General features: G+C 42.1%; 1 protein-coding gene across 4 annotated transcripts in view; it reads right to left on the bottom strand.

Annotated features, from left to right (window-relative positions):
• Mylk (myosin light chain kinase) overlaps positions 1-11,214 on the bottom strand; it is a 246,743-nt gene extending 235,529 nt beyond the window's left edge. For 2 of the 4 annotated variants that reach the window (XM_078044102.1, XM_078044103.1), the window contains exon 1: positions 11,048-11,214. The gene's annotated coding sequence lies outside the window, so the exon portion shown is untranslated. The remainder of the gene's footprint in view (positions 1-11,047) is intronic. The other 2 variants (XM_078044099.1, XM_078044104.1) reach the window with 1 other exon arrangement.
• Positions 11,215-12,080: the final 866 nt, after the last annotated feature.

Raw genomic sequence — 12,080 nt, 5'->3', positions numbered from 1 at the left:
ACCTCCCACATATGTTAAAATATTTACTATGTGTGGCAATTATGATTTATTCTTATCTCCCACAACACATTTGACAGCAAATGTGTGGGAATTTCCCCCTCACATCAAACAAGTCTCTAAGACTCCAGACACCAAATGGGAATCCTACAATTCAATTCAATTATGACACTATCTACTTGCAGTTAGCACTAGGTTCTACAAGTTAAGAGTTCAGTTTCATAAGACTATACCCACTTCAGATGCTAATCCCAAATCACGGGTCTCCCATATTTCTGACTGACCACTATAAATTATGGATTCCCCAAACCCTCTCCTTTGGTTCAATAATTTGCTAGAATAGCTTATAAAATTAAGCAACCCTCTTTACTTACATTTGCAGGTTTATTATAAAGGATACAACTGAGCAAAGGCCAAATGAATGAGATGAATAGGATGCATATGAGATATACATATGAGAAGGGGTGTGTAGCTTCTATGCCCTCTCCAGGCATAATACCTTGCCGGGTCTCAGTGTGCTTGCTTATCAACTTAAAAATCTCAGAACCTTCACTTAGGGTTCTTTGTAGCGGTTCCATTAAATCAGAATAATTAATTAAGTAATTAGCCATTGGTTACTAACTCAGTCTTCAGCCCCTCTTCTCTTCCTGGAGGATATGGGGTAGGCCCAAAGTTCCAAATTTCTAATTATATGGCTGGTTCCTCAGACAACCAGGCCCCAACCTAAAGCTATGTAGGGGTCCTCCAAGTGTTACTTCACCAATAAAAGCTCAAATACATACATATATATCACAATATCACACTGGCCCTTTAGGAAAACTCATAGAAGAAAAAAAAATGTATGCTCTTCTCAACAGGTAAAAAAAGTACTTGGAAAAAATCATTATTCATTCATGATTAAAGAACAAACAAAAGGGTCCAAGGATGTAGCCTGGTGGCAGATTATGTACTTAGCATGTGCAAGGCTCTCAGTTCAATTCCCAGTACCAAAACCAAAAAGAAAACAAACAAACCTGAGAAAAGTAGGAATAGAAGCAAACTTCCTCAATCTAGTAAAGCACATTTATAAAAACTCCACACAAAGATCTAAGACTAAATGCCTGCCCCTAATATTTGAAGTAAGGCAATAATGTGTTTTTATTGTTCCAATTTAACATTATACTAGGAGTGGTAGCCAGCACAGTAAAGCAAGAAAAATAAAAACAAATCAAAAATATTGGATTGGAAGAAATATAAACTCTTTATTCAAAGATGACATAATTATCTATGATTAAAATCTCCAAGAATCTACAAAAAAGCTACTAGAGCTAATACAGTTTGGAAAGGTCGCAAGATATGAGATTAATAAATAAAAATAAATTAAGAAAAATATGAAATAACTGCTCACGGAAATAACTTACAGATAGATAAGGGCTGAAAACTATTCTAAACTGTTCTCTGTATGCATTTTATTTATTGGCTAACTATAGTTAGATACTATTTATATTAGATCCCCATATTTTGTAGATACTTATTTTGTTCCTCTTTAAATTCTTAAAAAATCCACAAAAATAATAAATCAATTGTATTATAAGTACTAGCAACAAACAACTATAAAATAGAATTTTATCAAAATTACAATTTAAAATCATACTGAAATGTGAACTAAATAGCTATAAATCTGACAAAATACATTCAGTATTTATAAGCTAAAACCTACAAATCATTGATGAAGAAATCAAAGAAGACCTAAATAAGTGGAGAGATATGGGTAGGTGATTTACTGGAAGACCCAATATTAGGATGTCAATTCTCTGCAATTTAACCTATTGATTCAATGCAATACCAATGTGGGTTTTGGTTTGGCTTTGTTTGCAGTAAAGGGGATTAAATCCAAGGCCTCACACAGGCTATGCAAGCACTCTTCTACTGAGCTATGCCTCTAGCCTTATTTATTTTATTTTGAGGAAGGGTTTCCCTAAGTTGCCCAAGCCAGCCTAGAACCTGCAGTCCCTCCTGCCTCAGCCTTCCTAGTAGCTGGGATTACCCATGTGTGAATTTGGGAGTAGCTGGGATTTCAGTTTCCAGCTAAATCAAGTATTTTATGTAGGATTTTATGCCAAGGACAACAAGAAGACTCTAAAATTTATATAAAAGGCAAAAGATCTGGAAAATCCAAAACAATTTTTGAAAAGGAAGAAGTAAGCTAAAGAACTCAACTTTTTTTGTTTCAAAATTTATGAAAAAGGTACAATAATCAAGATAGTATTGGTGGAAGGATACACACATAAATCAATGAAAGAAAATACTCAGAAACAGACCCCCTCATACATGTTCAATTGACTTTGAACAAATGTACAAAGATAATTCAATAGGGGAAGGATAGTCTTTCATTATGGTGAACAATTGGACATTCCTAAGGACTTCATATTATATAAATATTTCTTAGATTCAACACCAAAAGCATAATTTATTAATTGATAAATTGGATTTCATCAAAGTTAGAGCCTCCTGCTCTAAAACAATAGATATTGTTGAGAGAATAAAGACAAGCCACAGACAGCAGAAAATATTTGCCAACCATGCACCTGATAAGAGACTCATGTCTAAAATATAAAAATCACAGATCTGCATTTCACTTGTGATGGTGCTTACATTTCAAGTTGTGATGGTGCTGAATTTTGTCAAAACTCGGGATCATGCGCTAAAATAAGTGGATTTAACTCCATATAAATTATGCCACCTTTTAAAAAAGATAAAGAATCTTTAAAAATTCTATTGTGATGAAGCATTAAAAAGAAAAGTTACTGTGTACCTACATGAATAACTATTACTTGCCAAGCAATGGAATAAACAGGTAGTAAGAACAACTGACAAACTTATCAGAATAGAACACAGGCTTTTTAGAGGTAGGAAACATTGGAGGACTGACACAAGAGCAAGAGATGAGCCACTGAGTACTGAATATTCAGTTCTTCAAAGTTTCCAGTTAACTTTCAGAAAAGGATGCTCAACTTTTAGCAATATTGTTTACTTACAGAAAAACCAGAACCATAAGTTGAACCTAAAGAAAAATAAACCCTAGCAGACATCAGTATCTCTCAGAACCATTCTCTCAGTTCTAAAGGAGCTAAAAATGTCAAAATCATGGGCACATACAAAATTAGCCAAGGAAAACAAAGATAATAGTTTGATCTTACTTTGGACTATAGATGCAAAAAACCCAGACAAAATATTAGAAAATCAAAGCCAGCAGTGTTCTTTTTTTTAAATACACATCATGAGCAAATGTGTCTCAGGAATGCAAGGATGGGTCAACATTCAAAAATCCCCAACACAGATTATAAAAAACAGCATTTTGTTTTGCAATCATGTGTAACTCTGACAAACACAGTTTAGAAGAATCTTTATATTCTGGTTGTAACAATGATGAAGAAACTGGTATGTAACATTATGAATAAAGGCATGTTACAATTTTAAAAATTTTCTTAAATTGTGTAAACTAAAAAGAAGTGTTTCCTCAAAAACTATAAAGTCATATGTCTCTTATAGCCTGTGGTAATTTGGAACCAAGAAAACATGGGGATTTCAACTAATTTTTTTCCTCTTCAGGTAAACTGATTAGTTTCTGTTAACTTTGAAGAATCATTCCTGATACACAAATCAAATAAATAATTACATAGTAAAAAAAATCAATTGATTCCCAACTTTGGCTGCCCTCTGAGTCACCTGGGGATGACTGTAAAACCATAGACTCCCTGACTCCACTGATGTAGACCAGGTGAGGACTGGGAAGGCAAGGATTATTTTTCAAACAAGGATACTACAGGGATTTTGTTACCAGTCATTTCTAGAACTACTATGAGGAAATAAAGGCATTTGGCATGCCCCCCCATAGAAGTTTTCTCAATGTAACTATAAATATAAATTTTAGCATAAAAACTTAAATAAAAGTTAACATTTTATAATAATATTTGATTTATCACCTTAAGAAGGATTTTACAGGGACTAATTGCTGCAGAATTTCAGGATGAGGAGGTCAGAGGCAGCCTCCATTTGTGGGAGTGCCTGACAGATGATTTGGTACCCAACTCATTCCCTGCAAACATCAAAGGATAGAACTTGTCAAAGAGGCAAGTGATTAATAATCCAGGAGAGAATGAACTCATAGTCAAAGTCAAAGAGACGGGACAGTATAAACTGGGTGAGGGACAGATCTTGTTGCTGTGGGACCCAGCAGTGTGGGAAGACTGCTATGAGTCTGGCCTTGGAATCAGATTATGGAGCCCCCTGAAGTTCAGGTTAAGTTCTTCTGTGAGAAAGAGCCACCAGAGGTTTTTGAAGGTGGAGTGACACAGCCTATCCTCTAAGATGAACAAAGCAATCAAGTGTACAATGAGTGTGGTCCAAAGACAGGTCATGGTTACTAGTCCAAGTGTGACCTAGTAAAGGTCTTATCAGGAAGAACAGCAATATGAAGTAAAGCCCAGGGTTTCTTTGGGATAAACAATACCCACAGGGGAGGAGCTGAGTCTCTGGGCAGCTGCAACAAGCAGCCTGGAACACCACAGGTTGGAACTCCATTGGGTGCTACCTACCAGCAGCGACTGTATTAACTGAACCATGCCCACCACGAGTTACTGCTGAAACAACACAGCTTTTGGTAGTCATCAAAGGCAAACTGCAAGTGAGGATGGTGTTCCCACAGACACATTCCAACAACCTGCTGCCTCCTCCTCACCATGCTAATTTCCACAAGGAAATGATCTCTGGACACACACAGGAAAATAGCAAATGGAAACTTAAACCTGGATAATGAGATAATGGAAAAGATTAGGAACAGATTAATTTTAGCTATGTTCTATGATCAGAAATGGTACTTAGCTGAAAAGTTGCAAAAGCTCAGGGAAAAAGTGATATGAGGTTATACCTAGCCCTAGGTAAGACATAACTGAGGAAGTGAGGTAAATGGGCAGTGCTTTCTCATGGAACAGCAGAAAGCAAAACTCTTCAAATCTTTTTTTTTTTTTTTTTTTTTTGCATTTACCCCATTTACCTCCATTTACCCCATTCACCTGTTCAATAACCTAGATGAATCAAGCACCTATAATGGCTCTGTGTGAGGACACAAAGGTGAACCATAACCAGGAGCTCACAGCCTAGTGGACACTACACCTTCCAGCTCCATTGCAAATGAAGGTTCCTTCTTTTGCCCATAGCTTCTCCAGGTAAATACAGAGCGACTCCACTATCCACCTGCAGGTGCACAAGCAAAGACTTGGAGAGACGAAATCATGCAGCAGGGGACAGTTCCAGAGCTTGGGCTCAAACCTAGGGCCTTTTCCTAGTTTTTCACACAGCATAGGAAGAATTCCATGTAGTTTAGCCTTAACGAAGGAGATCAGCACTCCTGCCAGGGTTGGCAGGGTCAGCCAGAGCCTGGAATTGTTCATCAGGGTGAAAATGTCTGTGCATTCCAGGGCCAATGCTGGCCCCAATACATCAACCACAGGTTTTGAGTCTGTAAAAACTGTGGTGGGATAGGGGCGGGGATGGAGGCTGGAACTTACTAGTGGGATAGAATGTGTGATCAGATACTAGATATCCAAGGGCCCTGGAGGTAGAGAAAGGGCCGTGATCACAGAGTGGAGCCAGAAAAAGGAAAGGAAAACATCTCACAACACCCTCAGACTAAGAGAGGACAGACAGCCTTTAAGGACTCTAGAAAGACAGGTGAAGCACATGATGGATCCCATCTGTATCCATTCCTCTATCCTTCACCTTCCGCCTGGTTGCTATCTTCCACCAGGATATACAGATAGAATTCAGGTTGATTGACTCTATCATGCACCTTCTTAGGTTAGAGTTTCCTTCCCCATCCAATGCAATGGTAATGTGAACCCACCTCCTCCAGTCCTAATGCCCTGTGATTCCACAACCAGAAAGTGAGGTATAATAAATGAGCCACAAGACTCCCAGAAACCCAAAAATCTTCTATGGGACTGAACTTTCATTCTGGCCATAGAATTGCTTCTCGTTATTTTGATTCAGCATAAAATTAAAACAAATCCATTCCAGAAATATTCTGGGCAGCAGAGAGAAAACAAACCCAGAAGTGAAAACCACCACCAAAATACATCTCAGAACAAGCAGATACACATGACTGGAAGTGCCACAGGGTCAAAGGTGTAGCACCAGGTTCCAGCACAGGAGGGGCTGAGAACCTTTGGACACTGTTGTAGCGAAGTGTTCTGCCCTCCTCTCTCCTGGCCAATGCCCACCCTCCCTTTCTTTGAGGCAGTCCCCCGTCACTCCAGCCCCTAAGTTTCTTGCTACCCTTTAATTTTCTTAATTGATTCAGTACCACAGAACTTGGAAATTATGTGTTGTCCCTGTTTTCTAATTACTTCATACATGTTAGCTGTTTCCCATATAGATTCAAGGTCTCTTGGGCATAAGACCTTTATTTTATAATTCTCTACAGAGGTAGATGAACAGTAGTACCTAATTATGTTTGTTGACTTATTTATAGGTCATTCTATAGACATGGAGAGCACCCAATGCATATAGTAATAGCTAGCTATTCCTTATTTTGTGCTTCCTTTATATTAATATGTTCATCTAATTTTAATAACTACTCCCCTAGTCAGATGAGGAAAGTGTATCAAAGGTTAAAGACCACACCCAAGAACACCCAGCCAGAAAGTGAACAGGGTAGATCTGAATCCAAGCTTGACACTAAAATTCACCTCTACCCTGCTGTTTCCTTCTGCCTGGGATCTAAAGAACTACTTTGTCCTAGAAATCCTCAATCTCTGAAAGCAAAAAAAAAGATAAACCCATTCTCAATTATGAAAGCCCAAAACTGTAGGCATTTGATTCCTAAAGGATTATAAGAAATAACTTATGAGGTCCTGGATTAACAAATTAACATTAGATCTGAGGGCCCAGAGCCAGGAAAAAACATCAAAAAGCAGATCTGAAAGAATAGAAAATCCTCTCCTCATCCCCTTTCTTTTGTCCCTGAGGGGTTTTCTGTCTCCAGAGGGCCCTGCTCTCAAGACCCAGGGGAGGAGCAGGGGTGGGCAGAAGGGGAGGGTGCAGAGGTACCAATAGTGGGGGATGGGACAACACTGGGAAATTTGAGAAGTAGAATAAAGACAAAAATGCCCACAGCTCCCTAGTGGGGTGCCCATTGTGAGCCTTCACCCTCAAACGCCCAGGAACAGTGAGCAGGATGGCAGTGAAAAGAAGGTCATGTGAGCATTTGGAAGTCTAGCCTCCCCTAGTCCCTGAGCTTCAAACAGGGAACAATTCTTGCTGGCCTTGCTTCTGTCCCATCCCCCCTGGCCTGGATGTCCCTGCAAATTTCCACAAGGGCTGCAGCCCTGGCATCCTATGTGCACACACCAAGGCAGAAGAGATGCATCTGATGGTCTAGAGTGACACATGTTGAGGTCTATCCACCCTGAGTATGTAAGGAGAACTGCATTTGCTCAACCTGTTAGGTTCAAACAAACAGAAAATGTGCAGCCAAAACTCAAGAAAGAATAAATAGAATTTAACTGCAGAATGGTACAGGAGGGAAAGGCCTGGCTCATGCAGCAAGTTGCTGCCCAGCACCCCATTTCATGCCTGTGGGATAAGAGGCTGTGTGACCAAAGGAAAGGGACAGAAAGCACATGGCATGGGAGCTCATCACAGTGACACTGCTGTCCTCATCCAGGATTATTGCTCGGTGGGTCCTTGATTCTGTGCCTCCATGCTACCAAACAGACCTAACTTGAACCTAAGCCTCTTACAGAATTCCCAAGCCCCTGCCTTGCATCCTCTGCATGTACCATTTTTTGCCAGAGGAAAATGACTCCATACTCAGGACAATGTCTTCTGATGGGAAAGATTACTTTTAAAGGGTTGTTCTCTAAATCTCAGTACATTTGCTGAAAAAATAAGATAGGAAGCTTTTAAGAATGAATAAACTCCCAACCTGTGTTTGGTTTCAGTTCGGGCAGGGATAGCTGGGATTCCAAGTGGCCTCAGGAAATAGTTCCCAAACATCAAGCTTTGGTCTCAGAAAGATACTGACAGAGACCCATATTCACAGGGACTCTGGACATCTACCTCCAAGCATGGCTGCATCCCCAAATTCCTACCTTATGAACCTTAAAAGGCAAAGACACACAAAGTCAATGAGTTGGATTTCACAGACTCTAGATTCATCAAAAATATGTATATGTATTTATGTATACATATATGTATATATTTTATTGTTGTTGTTGTTATTGTTGAGATGGGTTCTCACTATGTTGTCCAGGCTGGTCTCAAACTCTTGGGCACAAGTAATCCTCTTGCCTCAGCCTCATGAATAGCTAGGACTACAGGCATGTCATTGCACCCAGCTTTTCATCCTGTATTTTGAGAAACAAAGCAATGAGTCATTTTAATAGACAGTGAGTCCAGGGTGACCCATTCTATTCACAATTCATGTCCAAGGTTGGAGAAGACCTACTCATCCAAGACCCTTTCCCTACCATGAGCCCTGCAAAGGCCTTGCTCCACTCTGCACCACCTGGAGTCAGCCATCTTCTCTAACAAACCTTCTCAGAAGAGTCCTCCCATTTACCCCCAGTCAGGATCCCCCTGATCTATAGTGACTCCACCTATTTACTGTGTTCCAGGGAGCAGGTGGGTCTACCTGACCTTACCAGTTAGATCAGGAACTTCCCAAGGGCCTTGTCTGCTCAATATTTATTCCCCTAAAATCCAGTCCCTAGAGAAACCGTCTCCTCCTGAAGGAGTCAGCTAACCTCACACAAATAAAATTACTCCAAGGCTCTGGCCACCCTCCTCCTCAGCTAGCCAGTTACTGCACAAAAGAAACTCAACAAAGGACAATGGACTGGCACAAATCCTTCATCACAGGGAGACTGATCTCTAAGCTCACGCCTAGTGGTATATGATTTAGATATGAGGTGTCCCTCAAAAACCCCCATGCTAGTGCAGGAATATTCAGAGATGAAATGATTGGATTATGAGAGCTATACCTAACTAATCCATCCTCATTTGAATGGACTGACTGGTTGGTCACTGTAGGCAGATGGGTCTTGACTGGAGGAGGTGGATCACTGGGAGCATTCCCTGGAAGGGTACATTTTCCCTGCTATTCCTTTCCCTTCCTCTCACTCTCACTGCTTCCTGAACCCACCATGAGGTAAGCAGCTTTCTTCCACTGGTCCCTTCTTCCCTGATGTACTGCCTGCCTCTCACTGAACCCAGAGCCATGAAGTCAGCTGTCCATGGACTGAGACCTCCGAAACCACCCCAAATAAGCTTTTTCTCCTCTAATTGCTCTTGTCAGGTATTTTGGTCACTGCAACAAAAAACTCTAAAACAAGCAGCATTCTTTCATGTCGTCTGTGAATGAGGGGATAGACCTATCTGTCTTGGGGAAAAGATGTTCCTAGTGTCCTGAGTCCAACCACTCCCCACCCAGAACCAACTGCTCAGGCAGATTCCTACCTGCTTGGCTCAAGGCAACCTCACCCTGGCACAGAAAGGAATATCTCATGATGGACTAGGGCGCAGTGATGGCAACAGCATCACCCTCCACATTCCCTGCTGTGTGGAGGGCAAGGAAAGAGACAAAAATGACCACACAAGAGAAAGAAGGGAAAGAATTTAAGAGAAAAGAAAAGAGGTAGTAGAGGGGAAGTGAAAAAAGTAACCAAAACAAAAATGATTCTATTAGAACTCAAAATGTTTTTTAGGAACCCAATAAGGTTATCAGAAGCACCTAGACTTCCCCCTGAAATTTGCATTGTGGATACATAATGCTTTCACGTGTGTGTGTGGTAAGGGGAGAGTGTCCCTATGTGGTTATCTCAAACTCCTCATTTGGAAATAATTTTGACAAGTTGTGTGGTTTCGAGGGAAAAAAAATGATTCCACCAGGACAGAGAATACAGCCCCACTTGGAAGGAGAGAGCAGCTCTCCAGTAGGCTCTGGAGGGCTGGATGGGGCAACACATACTCTGCTCCTAACATTTGGGGAAGGGAAGGGCGGTGAAAGCCAGTGCCCTGAATCCTGGCACCATGCCCACTGTCCAGGTGTTATCAGTGTTTGCCCCCTTCTTGAAGCACAATAGCTGGTTTTATTCCTCAATACCCCATTGGAGAACTAGGGATAAAGCACAGAGGTAGAGCAATTGCCTAGCATGTGAAGCCCTGGGTTCAATTCCCAGTTACACACACACACACACACACACACACACACACAGGGATCCAGGTCTTTCTCCTTTATGAAACAGCAAGTGTCTCCCATCCCAATTTTTAAAAAAGTTCTAGAAACCCTGTCCCTGACAGCCCATCTTCGCATCTGCAATACCAATCCTAGAAATTCAGTTTTTTGGGTCTAAAAGGGCTCACACCTCTGGAGAATTACTTTTAACCACAACTCTCCAACTGCAATGATCTGCGCACAAGGTCCCTCAACACTGGCACCCTGGCTAAAGCAAAGAAGGCAGAGTGCGGCCAGAGGCTTGCGTGAGGAGTAAGGAGTAAGAGAGCAAGACCACAAAGTACACGTCCCAGTTTCGCCCAGGACATCCAGATCCTGGCAACCACGGACCAACAGTCTTTGCTGCCCTATCCGTCCTCATCACATTTGGGCAGGGAGGACCTTCACGTGGCATCCCGTCCTTGTGTCCGTCGCCGGGTCTTCCTGCAAGGGGCAGGGGACAGGGAGAAGAGCCCGCTTCTCCTCCTCAATGTTAGCGGCGATTTGTACCCCTCAAACCAAATTCACCCCCTTTGGATAATTCCTATACAGACTGTCACATCGCAGTCTCCAAGTACCTTACCTCCCCCAGAGAAAACCAGGCTGCTTAGCGTCACTAGAGTCGTCCCCTCACGCCGCCAACTCCCCGCCGAACCTAGGAGGCCCTCTCAAATAGGGAAGTCGGAGAGTAGGGTCCTCGGCTTTTGGAGGGTCTCTGCCCTCACCCCAATCCTGCCCCTAGGTTATGACTCCCAGGGGCCTCGCCAGGACAAAGCACTGGGCGGGATCACTCACCCGCGCAGCCGAGGCGGACAGCAAGCGAGGCACCAGCGCTTGGCGGGCGCACCAGCTGCAGGCGCACAGCGCGGGATCGGACTGCCGACCCCGCGAGGCTGGGCGGGACTGGGGGACCCGGCGAGAAAGCAAGTCGCCCAGCGTGAAGACGCGGAGACGCTCTAGCAAGCAAGAGCGCGGCGCTTCGGGTCTAGACTCAAACTGCCGGCTGAAACTCACACGCGCTGATTTGCATGTCATTTGCATGGCGCTCGGGGAGTGGACCTGCAGCCCTCCTGTTACGCCCACCCGCGCTCTGCATCGGATTCCAGAGCCGAGGACCCCAGCACAATTCAGCGCTAGACTCGGGTGGGTCTGCCCCCGGCCCTCCCTGCCCTCCAGAGACTAGGAAGCGGGCTTTATGGTTTTTAATTTTTATTTCTGTATTTTACCCTGGAGAAATCAGTAAATATAGGACAAAAGAGGAAACTATGTAGCGTAAACCTTAAATTAATTTCTTTTCTTTCCTATCAGCAACAAAAAATGGACCAAGGACTAAGTAAGACTTCCTCAAAGAGATACAATTCGAGGACAAAGTATGTGAAAGACTCAATTTGATCAATTTCAAAATTAGAAATGTTACATGGTAACCCCAGCCACTGGGAAGGGCTGAGGGTGTAGCTCAGTGGTGGAGCACTTGCCTAAAATATTCAAGGCCCTGGGTTCAGTGGGGGAGTGTGAGAGAGAAAGAAAAAATAATGCATGCAGTATTGTTCAATTAAGAAAACAAAATTATGTAGACCAGATAACATAGTTCTTAAAAATGACGACTCTGAAAATGAAGACCCTACACCCTTACTTCCTAGCTGGAAAATTCTGGACAGATTACTTAACATCTCCAATTAGGTTTTCTTATCTGTAAGATAGGAATGATCTAAATGCCTCGAAGGAATAGGAGGGTTTAGTGACATACTGCAGGTAATTCATTTACACAGTGTTTAATATGCAATTACTATTAAAATTTTAATATGCAAGAATGATATAAATCTACTTA

The sequence above is a fragment of the Ictidomys tridecemlineatus genome, chromosome 3 (assembly GCF_052094955.1).
Source record: "Ictidomys tridecemlineatus isolate mIctTri1 chromosome 3, mIctTri1.hap1, whole genome shotgun sequence".
NCBI classification, from domain to species: domain Eukaryota; kingdom Metazoa; phylum Chordata; class Mammalia; order Rodentia; family Sciuridae; genus Ictidomys; species Ictidomys tridecemlineatus.
Note: the sequence above shows the minus strand (reverse complement) of the source record. Positions and strands in the feature narration are given on the sequence as shown.